The following is a 20,527-nucleotide window of genomic DNA, read 5'->3' as shown; positions in this document are numbered from 1 at the left end:
AGCGAGGATTGTTAGATAAAAGTAGATCCGGGCACATCGCCAAAGACATAACAAGGCAATCGGACAAATTATTGAGATAAAGTGTACTGCTTAAAACATCAGCATATTTTTTCTCACAGCATAATAACTACCTTATAATGAACTATAATAAACTCATCTTAAAATTGTATGCTTACACAAAATGGATTACTAGAGACAAAATGGCTTCATTATGGTTATATATTCTTATACACACAATAGCATTAGCTGTTAACAATTTGACTTGAATTGTGGTTGAAGGCATGGTCACTGGCTAAAACAATCCATTCATGTTAATAGAAAATACATGTGGGTCACACATTGAAACCTTAATAATTGGGGACCTTAGATTGAAGAGATAAATTGGAAAATGTCCTTTTTTTTAAAGTTTTTTTTTAGGTTTTTAAAATGCAAAAACCATGAAAGTTTAATTTTGACTTTATTGTATTTTTACTACTGTACATCGTACTTGACAGTTATTTTTAGAACCTAAAATATTTTAAAGAAAATTTAAGAGTCACATTCAACAACTTACATTGCCCAATATTAAACAAATTCAAAGGTGGATAGAGAAAACTTATAAAACAACTCTTTAAGTAAAGCCGGATGCAAAGTCCTGGCTCACTTATCTACATGCTTCAAGTTTATGCCTAAAGATACCCGGTCCTTGCTGCCTGATACTATCTCTACCTATATGAGGTTGTATGTGTTTTTCCTTATCCTTTTTTGCCATTTTTGAATTAAGGTATAGAATAACCGACATTATCTCTATAGTTATGGTTGTTTATCTCCGAAATAAATGGGTTACTTATTAATTGGACCATTTGTGTTTGAGCCTCTTTTGTTGGATACAATGTTTCAGCTTTCTTTCTACATATTAGGTAAAAGAGAAATTTTTCTGAGTGCTGCAATCCCCTACTTTAAACATAGCATCTCGTATAGCACTGCTATGTGTGACATATATTTTCTCATATAAATATATCTGAATTGTTTATAAACATTTTTGGGGTCTGCACCAGGACCTGGCCCAGCTAGTGCGGTCCAGGTTATCACTTATTTTTCAGACAGTTTACCTGGAAGTAATAATTAAAGGTGTCTGACATAAACTTTTCTCTCCCTATACTATTTTATTAACTAAGGCCTAGATTTGGAGTTTGGCGTTAGCCGTGAAAACCAGCGTTAGAGGCTCCTAACGCTGGTTTTAGGCTAACTCTGGTATTTGGAGTCACTCAAAAAAGGGTCTAACGCTCACTTTTCAGCCGCGACTTTTCCATACCGCAGATCCCCTTACGTAAATTGCGTATCCTATCTTTTCAATGGGATTTTTCTAACTCTGGTATTTAGAGTCGTGGCTGAAGTGAGCGTTAGAACTCTAACGACAAAACTCTAGCCGCAGGAAAAAAGTCAGTAGTTAAGAGCTTTCTGGGCTAACGCCGGTTCATAAACCTCTAAACTACTGTACTCTAAAGTACACTAACACCCATAAACTACCTATGTACCCCTAAACCGAGGTCCCCCCACATCGCCGCCACTTGATTAATTTTTTTTAACCCCTAATCTGCCGAACGCCAACTACGTTATCCTTATGTACCCCTAATCTGCTGCCCCTAACACCGCCGACCCCTATATTATATTTAGTAACCCCTAACCTGCCCCCCACAACGTCGCCGCCACCTACCCACACTTATTAACCCCTAATCTGCCGACCGCAAAGCGCCGCCACCTACGTTATCCTTATGTACCCCTAATCTGCTGCCCCTAACACCGCCGACCCCTATATTATATTTATTAACCCCTAATCTGCCCCCCACAACGTCGCCTCCACCTGCCTCCACTTATTAACCCTAATCTGCCGAGCGGACCTGAGCGCTACTATAATAAAGTTATTAACCCCTAATCCGCCTCACTAACCCTATAATAAATAGTATTAACCCCTTATCTGCCCTCCCTAACATCGCCAACACCTAACTTCAATTATTAACCCCTAATCTGCCGACCGGAGCTCACCGCTATTCTAATAAATGTATTAACCCCTAAAGCAAAGTCTAACCCTAATACTAACACCCCCCTATGTTAAATATAATTTTAATCTAACGAAATTAATTAACTCTTATTAAATAAATTATTCCTATTTAAAGCTAAATACTTACCTGTAAAATAAATCCTAATATAGCTACAATATAAATTATAATTACATTGTAGCTATTTTAGGATTAATATTTATTTTACAGGCGACTTTGTAATTATTTTAACCAGGTACAATAGCTATTAAATAGTTAAGAACTATTTAATAGTTACCTAGTTAAAATAATTACAAAATTACCTGTAAAATAAATCCTAACCTAAGTTAATATTAAACCTAACACTACACTATCATTAAATTAATTAAATAAAATACCTACAATTACCTACAATTAAACATAACACTACACTATCAATACATTAATTAAATACAATATCTACAAATAACTACAATGAAATAAACTAACTAAAGTACAAAAAATAAAAAAGAACTAAGTTACAAAAAATAAAAAAATATCTACAAACATAAGAAAAATATTACAACAATTTTAAACTAATTACACCTACTCTAAGCCCCCTAATAAAACAACAAAGCCCCCCAAAATAAAAAATGCCCTACCCTATTCTAAATTACTAAAGTTAAAAGCTCTTTTACCTTACCAGCCCTGAACAGGGCCCTTTGCGGGGCATGCCCCAAGAAGTTCAGCTCTTTTGCCTGTAAAAAAAACATACAATACCCCCCCCCAACATTACAACCCACCACCCACATACCCCTAATCTAACCCAAACCCCCCTTAAATAAACCTAACACTAAGCCCCTGAAGATCTTCCTACCTTGTCTTCACCAAACCAGGTTCACAGATCGGTCCAGAAGAGCTCCTCCGATGTCCTGATCCAAGTCCAAGCGGGGGGCTGAAGATGTCCATGATCCGGTAGAAGTCTTCATCCAAGCGGAGCAGAAGAGGTCTTCCATCCGATTGAAGTCTTCATCCAAGCGGGGCAGAAGAGGTCTTCCATCCGATTGAAGTCTTCATCCAGGCGGCATCTTCTATCGACATCCCTGTCGGCGATGTTAGGGAGGGCAGATTAGGGGTTAATACTATTTATTATAAGGTTAGTGAGGCGGATTAGGGGTTAATAACTTTATTATGATAGCGGTGCGGTCTGCTCGGCAGATTAGGGGTTAATAAGTGTAGGTAGGTGGAGGCGACATTGTGGGGGGCAGATTAGGGGTTAATAAATATAATATAGGGGTCGGCGGTGTTAGGGGCGGCAGATTAGGGGTACATAAGGATAATGTAAGTAGCGGCGGTTTACGGAGCGGCAGATTAGGGGTTAATAATAATATGCAGGGGTCAGCGATAGCGGAGGCGGCAGAATAGGGGTTAATAAGTGTAAGGTTAGGGGTGTTTAGACTCGGGGTACATGTTAGAGTGTTAGGTGCAGACGTAGGAAGTGTTTACGCATAGCAAACAATGGGGCTGTGTTAGGAGCTGAACGCGGCTTTTTTGCAGGTGTTAGTTTTTTTTTCAGCTCAAACTGCCCCATAGTTTCCTATGGGGGAATCGTGCACGAGCACGTTTTTGAGGCTGGCCGCTTGCGTAAGCAACTCTGGTATAGAGAGTTGAAGCTGCGTTAAAAATGCTCTACGCTCCTTTTTTGGAGCCTAACGCAGCCTTTATGTGGACTCTCAATACCAGAGTTATTTTTATGGTGCGGCCAGAAAAAAGCTGGCGTTAGCTACGCGGGTCCTTACCGACAAAACTTTAAATCTAGGCCTAATTTATCATTTAGGAATAGAAGAGAGGATTCTCAGAATTTCCGTTCTCTGGGATTGAGAAAATATTAAAAGCTGTATACTGTTATTAGTGTATACATTTACTTTTCTTTATTAAAGCTGAGACATTGTTGATAACACAAGAACATAGCATTTACTCTCTCAGATGAGGTCTGGGAGGCTGAGCTGAAAGAATCACCTTACGAATACCAACCTAGAAAGTAGTGAATTAGAAACTAATGTTTTTAGTGCTTTCAAAAAATATAAGAATTGCATTGTCAAACAGGTAAAAGTAAGGGCTGAAAATTCAAGCCTAGCTAACTATGTAGAGAAAAAAATAGTCCCTAGAGGGTTAAGACTCTTCTTAGACCCAGGTTTCAATGCCAGAGAGGAAGAGGGAGGCTTAGAATTTTTGGATGAATGGAATGAAAAATTATCTTCATGTGTGCTTGGAATGATTGAGATGTTAATTAAAAGGAATGACATAAGATTGGAAAAAAATAAAAGAAGATGTTGAGTCAGCATTACAAATTGTAAACAAGTTTGATCATGATCCTAATTTTGATAAATTAAATGAAGAAACTAAAACACATATTTCTAGACTACAGGCAGAAATTAAAGTAAGGAAATGTAGAAAATTACATTGTGATCAGGAAGACTACCAAAACAAAAAAGTCTATGTGTACAAATTTGATAGAGGTTCCTATGATTCAGGGACAGACATGTCAGATCTAGAAAATGAAGATAGATCTTCAAAAAACGAAGGAGGCCCTGGGTCACAGAATATAGGCCAGGGCAATTTAGGAAGAGACGTGGGGGGAGGAAGAGGAGGAGAAACAAAAAAATATGGCAATAGAGGAGATATCCCCAGCGAGTACAGAGAGGGAGGGGAGGCAATATGAGACAAAGGTCAGGGAACAGAGGGAGGCCACGAAGAAGACCATATCAGGGTTATTAACCCCAATTACATCTAAAGATGAATTACAGATAATTAATCTTTCTTCATTTAACTTAAAACTAACACATATTGAAGTTTTAAGGAAAGGCCTTTCCTTTAGTCCAACCAATAAATTGAACAAATTTCACTTCATTAAAGATTTACACTTGTTTGCGAGAAAGTTAGTTTTACATCATATAATGTACCAAACCACTGAGAATAAGAAAGATGAAGAAGCAATACATGCCCTAAAATCCCTTTTGGATGATGAGTCCAAAACAATGAATTCTGAAAACATAGGAATATTCAGATCAAATTTAAAAACCAAGTCCACTTACATGCCCTCCATAGCACAGGTACCTGCTGTTTCTCTGTTTGTAAAGACTGTGGAAAAAGAGATTGAGCAGCTACCTGAAGATTGGATCTGGTCTGATAACTTAACATCTGGTCAAAGAGTGGCTTTAAAAGAATTAACACAAGCGAAAGGGATAGTGTTCAACCGGCTGATTAGGGCAGCAATCTAGTCTTGCTCGATGAATCTTTTTATCTTAATGAAGCAAAAAGACAATTGTTGGATAAAACCCAATATGAAAGACTTCCAAAAAATCCTTTGTCAAATATGATATTAAAACTGTATCATATTTTGCAGGGAGAAAAAATGGAATGTCTCATCTTCCCTGAAGAATTCAAGTTTCTAAACCGTTGTGTCCAGTGATGCCTACCTTCTATATTATCCCGAAAATCCATAAAAATAAGTCTCATCCACCTGGGAGACCAATAGTGTCGAGGATAGGAGGCATCAGTGAACACATCAGACAATATGTGGATTTTTTCTTAAGACCATTCTTACTCTTACTGCCCTCCTATGTCAAGGATACCCCAGATCTTCTTCGAAAGATAGATGACATAACTGTTTCTACCCAAACCATTCTTGTATCGCTAGACTTTGAAAGTCTTTACTCATCTATACCTCACGAGGTTGGGATTGGTGCTAGTGAACACTTCCTGAGATCAAGAGGCTCAGAAAGTAATAATCATACTAATTTTGTTATAAACCTTTTAAGGTTTATTCTTGAGAATAATGTGTTTGAATTTGATGGTTCAATTTACAGACAGGTCAGGGGGACGGTGATGGGAGCCATATGTGCACCCACATATGCTTGTCTACACTTGGGGGCATGGGAGCTGGACATCTTTGAAAAGTTTGGTGAGGTGTTCAGCTCCCATGTGTCCCTTTGGATTAGGTATGTGGACAACATCCTAATGTTCTGGGATGGCCCCCTGGCCTGTCTGTATGAATTTATCGACTCATTAAACAAGAATGACCATAACATTTTGCTGACATATGCATACAGTGAGAGAGAATTACCTTTCTTAGATATCTGCATTAAAAAAGAAGGCAATAAGATATCTACTGAAAATCATCGAAAAGATACGGCAACAAATAGTTTATTTGAAGCTTCTAGTAGCCACCCTGAACCGCTAAAAAGAGGCTTTCCCTTTGGCCAACTGCTCAGACTTAAGAGAAATTGTTCCTCAAAGACAAAATTTGAATATCACGCTCAAATTATGTGTGAAAAGTTTATTGAAAGGGGTTACTCCAATAAACTAATTAAATGTACCCTTAACAAAGTTAGGAAATTAAATCGAAATGATCTCTTGTACGATAGCAATATAAGATTCATTACTACAATTTTTTTTTTTTTTTTTTACTACATTTAACTGCCAATGGCAAAATTTAAGAGACATTTTGTCTCGTAACTGGCACTTGCTGTCATTTGATGAAAGAATTGCTGGAAAAATGGGTAAAAGACCCCTATTGACCGCAAAGAAATCTCCTAACTTAAAAGATAAGTTAGTTAAAAGTAGATTTGTGAGGTCAGAGCCTGCAACTAACTGGTTAAATAAATACCAACAAGCCAAAGGCAGTTTTCCCTGCGGACATTGTGTGTATTGCCCTTATATGCTGAAGTGTAAATCATTTTCAGCGAATACGGGCAAAAACTTTGAAATAAGATGTTTTTCTAATTGCAACACAATAGGAGTAGTGTATCTCTTACAATGCTCCTGTCCCCTGTTCTATGTAGGAAAAACAAAACGCATGTTCAAGGACAGGGTACAGGAGCATAGGGATGACATACTCTATGAAAGAGATACGAGTGTTGCTAGACATTTCAAGGATGCACACAACAGCAGCACTATCTCTTTAAAATTTGTTGGGATAGATCAGGGATTGACAGGTGGCAGAGGAGGAGATAATAATAAATGTCTTCTAAATAAAGAAGCTAGATGGACATATGTGTTAAAAACAGTGTCCCCACTTGGCTTAAATGAAAGAATCGAATTTAGATCTTTCCTGGGTTAAATAAAGAAGTATATGATTAACCAACCTAGGTAGTCTCAGACAGCACACATAAGGTCTAATAAGCATTTCTTTTGAAATGGCCTTTTTACTTTTAATCATTCCCAAAACTGTTTGAGTATTCACATAAAGATAAAAGTGCTCATCCGATAATAATAATTGTAAACATCCCATAATTTGCTATGTAAAATAAATAAATTAGGGATTTACATATTAAGTTAAATGAAGGTTCAGCACTTTTGGTCCTTTTGCTATTGTTAAACCCATTTTTTTTGTATATATATATATATAATTAAATCCCTTTTAACTTGCTTAATGATGTTAACAAAAACAGTCTGTTTAAAATAATAAAAGTATGGGAATCAATGTCATAGTGACGTATTATGGCTATTCCTATTGGATAGCGTGTACATGCTTTAACCACTCCCGCAACAATGGCAACAGTTTTAAAGGAAAGAATGTATCACCTGTGACTGACAGTCCTGACGAGGCCCTGACGCAAAGCATTGTGGGGCGAAACGCGCGTCAACACAGTCATTCGAATATCAAGCAGCTGTAAGAAGTACCTGGTATGGTGTTGCATAATAACACAAAAGTTTCCGGAAGGAAGTGTGGCAGAGGCGTATAAAATTTTGTCTACCCAGGAATAAGTCTTTAAGTTCAACTTGCACAGTTACGGTGTTAAGGAACCAGAAGAGTAAATTGGGTGAGACTGAAGCCGGATGCAAAGTCTCGGCTCACTTATCTACATGCTTCAAGTTTATGCCTAAAGATACCCGGTCCTTGCTGCCTCTCTACCTATATGAGGTTGTATGTGTTTTTCCTTATCCTTTTTTGCCGTCTTTGGATTAAGTCTGTCATTCACAAATAAGCATTCATGGTTTAAGTTAGCTGACATTGGAGGACGCTCTCACCTCGATTTTGTCAGCTGTTCTACTAATTACGGTACCGCTTATCAATGAGCTCTAATGTTGCAACTGTATGAAAGAAGATATTTACATCATTACAGATAAATATCTATGGAACTTTTGTTACTTTGGGACGTTTTGTTTCCATCATATATTCCCATGCTTTCTTCATTTGTTGTTTGTAAAGCTACATTGAGATTGTCATTGTTTATTGTACCATACTTACATGAGCTTAGTGATTAGTCTAGACTTTCCACTGCAGTGGCATATTAAGGTATAGAATAACCGACATCATCTCTATAGTTATGGTTGTTTATCTCCGAAATAAATGGGTTACTTATTAATTGGACCATTTGTGTTTGAGCCTCTTTTGTTGGATACAATGTTTCAGCTTTCTTTCTACATATTAGATAAAAGAGAAGTTTTTCTGAGTGCTGCAATCCCCTACTTTAAACATAGCATCTCGTATAGCACTGCTATGTGTGACATATATTTTCTCATATAAATATATCTGAATTGTTTATATATATATATATATATATATATATATATATATATATATGCAGAATTTTAAGGAGGATATTTAAAAGCTTAAGAGCTTTATCTTAAAATACTTATTCAAATTGTGTCACAAATCGACCAAATATAGATGTGGTAGATATATATCCCATAAGAATAATTTGATAATGTAAAACTTTCAGTTCCAAAGTGTTGTAGGTCCGATCTCATTTTTCTATAACCTCTAGCAGAAAATAAAATAAATATTTGCTGAAATGTTTCTTTACCGTGCTTTAAAAGTGAGTGGTTGCTGGGAATTATATAATACTATTTGTAAGAAGAAAAACATAAATTAATTACAAACCATCTATTTTATATTACATAGCACTGTAGTCTGTAAAATCAGTAAGACATAACAAAAACAGTACAATAATTGAAATGCCAGCAGCTGTTTACTGATTTTGCATTCTGTTACATATGATTATTGTTTTAAAAACAGGGAAGGAAGAGAAACTAGCCCTAGGTGCAAGCAACTCACTGCAAACAGATGTTACACATCAATGAAAACGTCAAAGCATCTGAAACAGGTGATCAGAGAAGTGTGCATGGAGAAAAGGATAGTAAATGGTCCTTATGTTTAGGCTTATTATATAAATTAAAATACATTAATTATATCATTAAAAAATACAAGAAAGTTACAAGCTGAAGATGATAGTGACCCTTTCATGACATGGTCATAATTTCTACATTGGAACAACATTCCAATGTAGACAAATTGAAATCCTGCTATTGTGCACGTTATAGCGAGATTTCAATTATGGCACGGGTCGGGGGGTGTCCCTATGACACTAGGCACGCCCTCCAGACCGCGATTACATCCAGGAAGCGCTGTTGGCTTCAGGACAGCCAAACTGCTAAAGCCCAGCGCCGTTTGGATGGAATAGAACACCATAACGGCGCTAAAAGTTTAAAGAAATCCTGTTGTTCACCAAAACATTACAAGCCATTTTTGTTATTATCCTGTAATGTATGTTGATTATCAGCTTAATTGCTGTAACAAAGTAATATATAATATATAAGGCTATATATATATATATATATATATATATATATATATATATATATATATATATATATATTGATAGATAGGTAGATAGATAGCTATAGATATATATAGATAGATATAAATATGTGCATTGTAAATTTTTAAATGAAAAAGAAAAGAACAGCAAAAATGTGTCATACTATTCAGTAAGCAGGATAAAGTAACATTTGAACAGGTGTGCAATAAATAGAATTTCAGGACATCTGGTTCTGGTGCAATTCGAGCCAAGTTAAGTACATTAAACCCTCTTGGTTTCTAATTTAATGAGAAAGCACTGCATAAATGTTGGCACAATTATTTATAATTTTGGCACTTAGAAGAACATCACTTACACTTTGATTTTTGGCAGAGCTAATTTTCGTATAGTAGAGTGTCCTTTTTTTAGAAACAAAATCTAGGTAGCAAACAATAAACTTAATACAAGAACATATGTATTATTATTATTTAATCACTAACTTAATACAGTATATGTGAAAATGTTTTATTAACAATTTGTTAATAATACAAAACGCACCAGTTCTGTAACATTGCTATAAACAGTGTTTTATAAAACATCCACAGCTGATCTATAAAATGTTGTCACAAAAATAATGTTATACACATTGTGTTGATAATAAGCAAACCAGCTTTTCCCCAGCATGGTAAATAAGAATCAAATAAAAAATAAAAAAGCTGCAAGTGTACTCCAGATAAGTTAATGCTGTGGGATTCTGAGACACATGAATAAATCTAGGAATTAGGCAGTGAACAAGAGCAGAAGCAGTAATGGCATGGCAAAATGAATGTCCCAGTGCCAATTTGAAGCCTTATACCTAGACACCATTAAGGTTGCTACAATGCAGATGCTATGAAAAAAAAACCATGGCAGTAGATTGCACATAACAGCTTCACTTTAGCTTCCTGATCAAATTTCCATCTCATTTATTTAGTGAGGGCAAACTATACAGCTGTAACCGGTCTAGAGGGAGTTTCTAATCTGAGCTGCTATTGTACTGTCATGTATATCACATAGGTAATGGTGTTAATGCATTAAAAGAAAAAACGCTCCAACTCGCGATGTATCAAATTGTGTATCCCCAGTAATGTTTTAAACTGTGGAAGAATAAAAGTTATGTTTTAACTCATTGATGCTATCGCAGAAAATGTTGATACCTAATGTTGTTGCCAATCAAAGGGTGCCATATATTGAAGCTCCAGTTACATGATGCTAGTTATTAACAATGATTTGATCCTTTGAGTCACATGATTGGACCTAAGGCCATGTCACATGCCAGAGCTCTAAAGGAAACAAAGAATTGTAACTCTAGGAGAATACTAATAAAGAGAGTGTGTACTACTGATGCATGAGATGTCTGTGGTGACATAACAAGTGCCACCCCAGGATAAGATATGGTTGCTATCTTTACACATTGGGTATTTCTAAACTCAAAACTAAATTTAGAAACCATTTAGCATAGGTGTTTTTTAGTGGTTGTAGATGTGTAACAGATGTTGGGGGTCAAAGTTAGAAAAAGTGTGTTTTTAAAAAAAATGTCATAATTTTTTATAATTTTTTTATAGCAAATTATATGATATGATGAAAATAATGGAATCTTTAGAAAGTCAATTTAATGGCGAGAAAAACAGTATAAAATATGTGTGTGTACAGTAAATGAGTAAGAGGAAAATTACAGCTCAACACAAACACCACAGAAATGTAAAAACAGCCCTGGTCCTTAATGGTAAGAAAAATGAAAAATAGTCTGGTCACTAAGGGGTTAAGTGTGTTACTAGAGAAGGCTTAGTGAGGCCTACATTGTTCTACTGCAACCTATACTTACAATACAATGGATATAAAAATGTGATAACTTGCACTCATATTGGAATCTGAATATTATAGTTTGCAAAAAATGAAACTACTCTAAAATATTTAGCCCAAAATGAGACCTGAAGTGTAAGGGTTGAAAAAAGAGTTGCACAAAACAAATGAGAAACACATTAAAATAAACTATTACACACATATATTTTTTTTAAAATAAAATATATCATTTAAATATTAATAAAAAAAAATCAAAAGGGTTAAAAGGGATATGGTATATGGCAAGGTGTTTGACTGGAAAGGGTGCCCGTGTGTATGTATGTATATACGTATATACATATATATACACATATATATATATATATATATATATATATATATATATATATATATATTAGGGTTGCACCGATACCGATACTAGTATTGGTATCAGTACCAATACCAAGTACTTGCATGAGTACTTGAACTCGTGCAAATGCACCGATACTTAAACCGATACCTCCACTTACTACCCATATGCTATCTTGTGGTGTTTTTTTCAAACTGCATGTTCCCATTTCATTTAAAGCTGTAGTGGAGACTAAATTAAAAAAATGTTACTACTGTTCTGCCAATACAAATTGCTCTTATTTGTATTATTGTAGGAGAGATGACTGTACTGCGTTCAGACAAACCCCTGAAGTACTGGGCAGTTAATAAACTGAGATTTCCAGCTCTGGCTAAAATGGCCCAAAAATATCTTTCTGCCCCATGCAGTAGTGTGGAAAGTTGAACCTCCTTACTGATAGCAAAAACAGACTTATAGCTGAACATGCAGAGAGATGCTTCTGTTCTGTTCCTTAAAAAGAACTTGCCACTAACTTTTGAAAAATTATTCTAATTGCTAGATTGCCTTTTATACTGCTAGTTCTCATCTTGCACAGTTATGTTCAAAACATACTGTACTCTGAGGAACATCTTAGCTTATAGAATTGCAGGAAGAGTACTCATAGGAAAAAATAAGTTAATCCCAATGAACACTCATCCTGCAATTATAGGACTAGATTTAGATTACATTTGATTGGTAAGCTTTACCAATGCTCTGTTCACATTTCCAACTCCATAGCCTTTAATGGAGTAGGACATGTAATGAGATCATTGGTAAAGCTTGCAAGTCAAATGTAATCTAGCCCATAGTGTTGTTCACCATGATTAAACAGTATTCTGTTCTATGTTTTACTGTATGGCACTTTTGGTTGGTTGCAATTTTATATTTGTTATTTATTGTTGTTGTTAATATATTTTATTGCAATAATTTTATTTCTAAACATGTTCTGTGAACTTTGTGACAAATAAAACCTGTTTTATTATTTCCTAATGTCTTTTGAGCTACAGTCCTTCATAATTATAAAAAAGGAATCTTAAATAATTAGTCTGTATTGTGCTTGGTAAACTGTCACATGACATTAAAAAAAGTATCGTAATTGGTATCGGCGAGTATTTGAAAACAAGTATCGTACTTGTACTCCGTCTTAAAAAAATGGTATCGGTGCAACCCTAATATATATATATATATATATATATATATATATATATATATATATATATATATATATATATACTCAAAATTTTAAGTCCTAAGCTACTAGCCAGGACAAAATGATATTTTACAAAGCGGGAGTGAAACACATGTCGGATATTATTGGAACTCTGTTACAGGTTTTGCACAGGGACTTTTGGGCATTAAAAAGGTGTATTTTACCCTTTTATTGGAGGTTTATATGACCTTTAAATAGAGGTGTATTTATTATTATGCCCTACAGTCCTTTGATGGGTTGAAATTGTGAGTTCCCTTTGTGTGTTTTTACAATAAAAAGTTTTTAACGGATGCCGACTGGAAGGCTGGTTGTGTACCCAACATAACACTGCTGTATACAGGGAGTGCAGAATTATTAGGCAAATGAGTATTTTGACCACATCATCCTCTTTATGCATGTTGTCTTACTCCAAGCTGTATAGGCTCGAAAGCCTACTACCAATTAAGCATATTAGGTGATGTGCATCTCTGTAATGAGAAGGGGTTTGGTCTAATGACATGAACACCCTATATCAGGTGTGCATAATTATTAGGCAACTTCCTTTCCTTTGGCAAAATGGGTCAAAAGAAGGACTTGACAGGCTCAGAAAAGTCAAAAATAGTGAGATATCTTGCAGAGGGATGCAGCACTCTTAAAATTGCAAAGCTTCTGAAGCGTGATCATCGAACAATCAAGCGTTTCATTCAAAATAGTCAACAGGGTCGCAAGAAGCGTGTGGAAAAACCAAGGCGCAAAATAACTGCTCATGAACTGAGAAAAGTCAAGCGTGGAGCTGCCAAGATGCCACTTGCCACCAGTTTGGCCATATGTCAGAGCTGCAACATCACTGGAGTGCCCAAAAGCACAAGGTGTGCAATACTCAGAGACATGGCCAAGGTAAGAAAGGCTGAAAGACAACCACCACTGAACAAGACACACAAGCTGAAACGTCAAGACTGGGCCAAGAAATATCTCAAGACTGATTTTTCTAAGGTTTTATGGACTGATGAAATGAGAGTGAGTCTTGATGGGCCAGATGGATGGGCCCGTGGCTGGATTGGTAAAGGGCAGAGAGCTCCAGTCCGACTCAGACGCCAGCAAGGTGGAGGTGGAGTACTGGTTTGGGCTGGTATCATCAAAGATGAGCTTGTGGGGCCTTTTCGGGTTGAGGATGGAGTCAAGCTCAACTCCCAGTCCTACTGCCAGTTTCTGGAAGACACCTTCTTCAAGCAGTGGTACAGGAAGAAGTCTGCATCCTTCAAGAAAAACATGATTTTCATGCAGGACAATGCTCCATCACACGCATCCAAGTACTCCACAGCGTGGCTGGCAAGAAAGGGTATAAAAGAAGAAAATCTAATGACATGGCCTCCTTGTTCACCTGATCTGAACCCCATTGAGAACCTGTGGTCCATCATCAAATGTGAGATTTACAAGGAGGGAAAACAGTACACCTCTCTGAACAGTGTCTGGGAGGCTGTGGTTGCTGCTGCACGCAATGTTGATGGTGAACAGATCAAAACACTGACAGAATCCATGGATGGCAGGCTTTTGAGTGTCCTTGCAAAGAAAGGTGGCTATATTGGTTACTGATTTGTTTTTGTTTTGTTTTTGAATGTCAGAAATTTATATTTGTGAATGTTGAGATGTTATATTGGTTTCACTGGTAAAAATAAATACTTGAAATGGGTATATATTTTTTTTTTTGTTAAGTTGCCTAATAATTATGCACAGTAATAGTCACCTGCACACACAGATATCCCCCTAAAATAGCTATAACTAAAAACAAACTAAAAACTACTTCCTAAACTATTCAGCTTTGATATTAATGAGTTTTTTGGGTTCATTGAGAACATGGTTGTTGTTCAATAATAAAATGAATCCTCAAAAATACAACTTGCCTAATAATTCTGCACTCCCTGTATGTTTAAGCTTTGCAAACAAAGCTCTAAATCATGTGACAATTTGTGAAGTTGCCATAATCTATTAAGAAGTTAAATATGATTACACTATTGTGGATTTCATTCTTTCTTATTTTTCATGAGAAGGAATTGTGGTTAAAGTGAGGAAGAATAATTTGGACTTTATTTCCACTTTTGAATATACTTTAATATATTTTTCTCCACCCGTATATATTTGTTGTGTTTATAATATTACACAGAACTTAGTTATTAATTTTGATTAAGTATTAATATTTAATCATATTTGTATTATAATTTGTAATTAATATTCATAAACAGTTTAACAATTAATTATACATTGCAGTTTGTTTATTAATGTATAGATATCTTGCATTATCTTATAGTGCAGAGAGTTGCTTTTATTAGTGTATAAATGTCATTATCATCACTATACAGTGACACTTATTTGTACTGGTCCCCTAGCCAACATTGGTCAATACTCCATTGCAAGTGATTGACAGGCGTGATTGACAGGGCCTGCTCTCACTCAATTGGTTGCCCATGAGCAGGGTGCAGGATTGAACACCATAGTTCTTCTGCAGTCTAGGTATGTAAAAAAGAAAAGAGGTCATCTGCCTTCAGGTTTGTGTTTTTGTATATTTTCACCACTGTTTGATTAATTATGTAGAGTTACAAGTGATTTGCTATGTTGTGCAGAGCCACCACTTTGATATGTTATACCATGCAGAAATTTACCATTATAGCTTTTATAGTTATAATACATCAGATTAAAAATCAAGAATTCAATGTTACGACATAATTCTATTTTCTCTATCATTATAGATAAAATATTTATATATAGCTGCTTAGCACACAATTAGAAAATTTTCGGCTAGATTTAGAGTTTTGCGGCCAAAGAGGTGTGTTAGCTACGCGTGTTTTTTTTTCCTCCGCACCTTTTAAATAACGCTGGTATTTAGAGTTCTCTGAAGGGCTGCGTTAGGCTCCAAAAAGGGAGCGTAGAGCATAATTTACCACCACTTCAACTCTAAATACCAGCATTGCTTACGGTAGTGGCTACGGTAGCGGAACAGCCAATAGAATGCAAGCTCAATCTGATTGGCTGATTGGATCAGATTTTTCCTACCTTAATTCCGATTGGCTGATAGAATCCTATCAGCCATTCGGAATTCGAGGGACGCCATCTTGGATGACGTCATTTAAAGGAACCTTCATTCGGACTTAGGACATCGTTAGAAGAGGATGGATCCATGCCGGCTGCTTTAAGATGGACCCGCTCCGGATGGAAGAAGATAGAAGATGCCGCCTGGATGAAGACTTCCGAGCCTCTGGAGGACCTCTTCTGGCCGGATAGGATGAAGACTTTGGACCCTCTGGAGGACCTCTTCTGGACGGATCGGTGATACCCAGCTGGGTGAATACAAGGTAGGGAGATCTTCAGGGGCTTAGTGTTAGGTTTTTTAAGGGGAGTTTGGGTGGGTTAGATTAGGGGTATGTGGGTGGTGGGTTGTATTGTTGGGGGGTTTTGTATGTTTTTTTTTCAGGCAAAAGAGCTGATTTCTTTGGGGCATGGCCCCGCAAAAGGCCCTTTTAAGGGCTGGTAAGGTAATAGAGCTGTTAACTTTTTATTTAAGAATAGGGTAGGGCATTTTTTTTTATTTTGAGGGGCTTTGTTATTTTTTTAGGGGGCTTAGAGTAGGTGTAATTAGTTTAAAATTCTTGTAATCTTTTTTTTGTAATTTAGTGTTTGTTTGTTTTTTGTAATTTAGTTTATTTGATTTAATTGTAGGTAATTGTAGTTAATTTATTTAATTTATTTATTGCTAGTGTAGTGTTAGGATTAATTTTAACTTAGGTTAGGATTTATTTTACAGGTAATTTTGTAATTATTTTAACTAGGTAGCTATTAAATAGTTAATAACTATTTAATAGCTATTGTACCTAGTTAAAATAAATACAAAGTTGCCTGTAAAATAAATATAAATCCTAAAATAGCTACAATATAATTATTATTTATATTGTAGCTATATTAGGGTTTATTTTACAGGTAAGTATTTAGCTTTAAATAGGATTAATGTATTTAATAAGAAATAATTTATTTTGTTAGATTAAAATTATATTTAACTTAGGGGGGTGTTAGGGTTAGGGTTAGACTTAGCTTTAGGGGTTAATACATTTATTATAGTAGCGGCGAGGTCCGGTCGGCAGATTAGGGGTTAATACTTGAAGTTAGGTGTCGGTGATGTTAGGGAGGGCAGATTAGGGGTTAATACTATTTATTATAGGGTTTGCAAGGCGGGAGTGAGGCGGTTTAGGGGTTAATACATTTAATATAGTTGTGGCGAGGTCCGGTCATCAGATTAGGGGTTAATAAGTGTAGGTAAGGTAGCAGCGATGTTGGGGGGGCAGATTAGGGGTTAATAAATATTATGTAGGTGTCGGCGATGTTAGGGGCAGCATATTAGGGGTTCATAGGGATAATGTAGGTGGCGGCAGTGTACGAGCGGCAGATTAGGGGTTAAAAAATGTATTATAGTGGCTACGATGTGGGGGGCCTCGGTTTAGGGGTACATAGGTAGTTTATGGGTGTTAGTGTACTTTATAGCACAGTAGTTAAGAGCTTTATAAACCGGCGTTAGCCCATAAATCTCTTAAATCCTGACTTTTTTCTGCGGCTGGAGTTTTGACATTAGAGTTCTAACGCTCACTTCAGCCAAGACTCTAAATACCGGCGTTAGGAAGATCCCATTGAAAAGATAGGATACGCAATTGGCATAAGGGGATCTGCTTTATGGAAAAGTCTCGGCTGGAAAGTGAGCGTTAGACCCTTTCCTGACTGACTCTAAATACCAGCGGGCGGTAAAAAGCAGCGTTAGGACCCCTTAACGCTGCTTTTGACGGCTAACGCAGAACTCTAAATCTAGGCGATAGTTAATAAGCAGTAATGGAATAGTATATTATTTATTTGGGTGGGGGGAGGGGTGGCAAAATCTATCTTTACCTGTGTAGCCATAAATCCTAGCACCGGCCATGTTTCTTCTCCCACTATGGTATGAATATTGTTTTAGAATTTTGTAATACCATTTTAATAGAAAATTATTCATAAATAACTGAGTTCTACTCTATACACTTCACAGCACATGATGTAGCTTCCACTGTTATTTAAAAATACATTTCTTGAAATGTCTAATTTATAGTAAATTGTATGCAATATTAAACAATGTAAAGTAATATCATGTGGCTAAAATGGCACAAGTTAAATATCATCAGGATTTATAATGCATTTCAACACCATTTTTTCTATTAGAAGGCAAGATAGCAAATAAAATATATGTTATGTTTACTTGTATTACACTTATAATATAAGAAACACCTCTTTCACAACTATTCCTTCATCTAATGGGTTTTTTTTTCCAAAGAAACAGAAGCATGTTTTCAAGGAATGGTCATGACCTAAAATGTATACTGTATATCCTTTTAAATGCCTTTGGGATCACCTTTAAACCCTCTTTTATTGAATAAAGCAAACCCTTTCCCTTTCTTTTGTTCATTGGTTTTCAAAAAATCTTTTCTTCTTCTAACACTTAACAGCAAGCACTTAAAGATGTGTAAATCATTGCCTTGAAAAGCTGGGCAAAATAAGCAATTTCCTCTTCTGAGAATTTTACATTGAATTTCCTTCAGAACATATTGACTAATTTACTGTGGATAAAGAGCTCTGAAAAAACCTCTATTTGTTATACATTAGAAGCTTCTTTTTCGTCCTGTTCATATTTTTTTCAGTTCTGTATCTTAGAATGCTTATATGTGTACTTAATGTCATAGTTTAGCAAGCTTTTTCTTAAAATAAGCAGACATGGAATATAAATCCTTTTAAATTAATTGCAAAGTTAAACTCAAAATAACAGGTCATCTAAAACTGCAATATCTGCGCTGCAACTTGCTCAGAAAAAAATAATTTAGTTTACTGTTAATTGAAATATGCAAGTAAATCATCTCAGTTGCTCACACATGTTGGTCTAGTACCAATAGCATTCATTTGCTTAAAAAAAGTGTTTCTCCATCTGTCTACCATTTATATAACAGAAAAAGCTTAAATTAATAATTTCACTTTGCCAACAACTGGAAGGCATCAATATAGCGGGACAAAAGTTAGTACTATTGTTGTATGAGGATGATCTACTCCTATTTTTGAGTAACATCAAGGATAACCTACCCAAATTTCTTGAAACGATTAGTATTTTTGGGAAAATATCTGGATATAAGATTAATCTAACAAAATCTGAATTGCTGTGGCTGGATAAAAAAAAAGACCACAATATCACACACCCTTTTTCTGAAACTCGAGCGATAATTTATCTAGGTATTACGTTAAGCCCTAATCCGGAAGAATGGTACAATATGAATTTTCATAAGTGTTTTATTGCCTGTAAAAAAACATGGAGGATTGGATTAATCTCCCAATCTCTCTAACTAACTGCAAGGGTTATGTTAATAAAAACAGTACTGTTTCCCAAGTTATTTTATTATATACAGAATATCCTGACCCCAATACATAAAGCTGACTTAAAAGAATATAACAAGTCCTGCTTAAAATTTATCTGGAAAGGTGCAAAACCTTGTATAGTGATAGCTCGTGTTATGAATAATAAAGTAGCAGCAGGGTTGGCACTTCCGAATATCCAATTATATAGCTTAGCCGCACGCAGTAAGATCGCAATAGACTGGCTAGTAGAACAAGAACAAATCTCCTCAATAGCCTGGGAATATGCGTTGGTAGCCCCATTTCGATTAAATGCACTTTTGCATTGCACAATTACAGCTCTCCCTTCAGATCCCTTTCAACTTATAACTTTCAAGAACATTATTACAGCTTGGCAGGAAGTATGTGGAGAGATGGGATGTTCCCCACATGTCTCCAAATTTCTCCCTATCACAGGGAATCCAAATTTTTGGCCAGGATTAGGGGATGGACCATTTAGACAATGATTTACGAAAGGCCTGATTTATATTACACAATTGCTGGATGCAAACTTAAACCCATTAACTTTTGGTGACTTATGTAACCAATTTGGACTCACAAAGCGTGATTTTTATGCATTTTTGCAGGTAAGGTACTATATAGGCGAATTAAAACAAAGATATGGTCTGAAATGGTCTCTCCAAGAGTTACAAACCAAGATTAATATTTATTTAATGGGTTGCTATTCTATATCGCCTCTATACGCTCTTCTTAATCAGAGGCCCTCCCTAGAACAAATAGATTATATAGTATCTAAATGGAGCTTTGCGTTTCCGCATATTGATAGACAGGTAATAATAGACACTTTTAAACTAACAGAAAAGAGTTGGGTCTTGACAGCATGGAGAGAATCTCAAATTAAAATAGCCCTAATGACATACTTGACTCCCGCAAAGTTATCTAGGTGGTATGGGATAAATATCGTCTGTTCTAGGTGTAGCGCTACCTCAGCAGACATCGTACACTGTTTTTGGACCTGTCCAATAATTGGACAGTTTTGGGCCAAGATAGGGTATTGGATGAATGCCATTCTTAAACTTGACTATGCTGTTCAGCCTCTGGAGATTTTTTTTCTAGTTAAATTTCAAGGAGTTGTACATAA

This window comes from Bombina bombina, chromosome 5 (assembly GCF_027579735.1).
Source record: "Bombina bombina isolate aBomBom1 chromosome 5, aBomBom1.pri, whole genome shotgun sequence".
Classification (NCBI taxonomy): Eukaryota; Metazoa; Chordata; class Amphibia; order Anura; family Bombinatoridae; genus Bombina; species Bombina bombina.
This window is presented reverse-complemented; position numbering follows the sequence as displayed.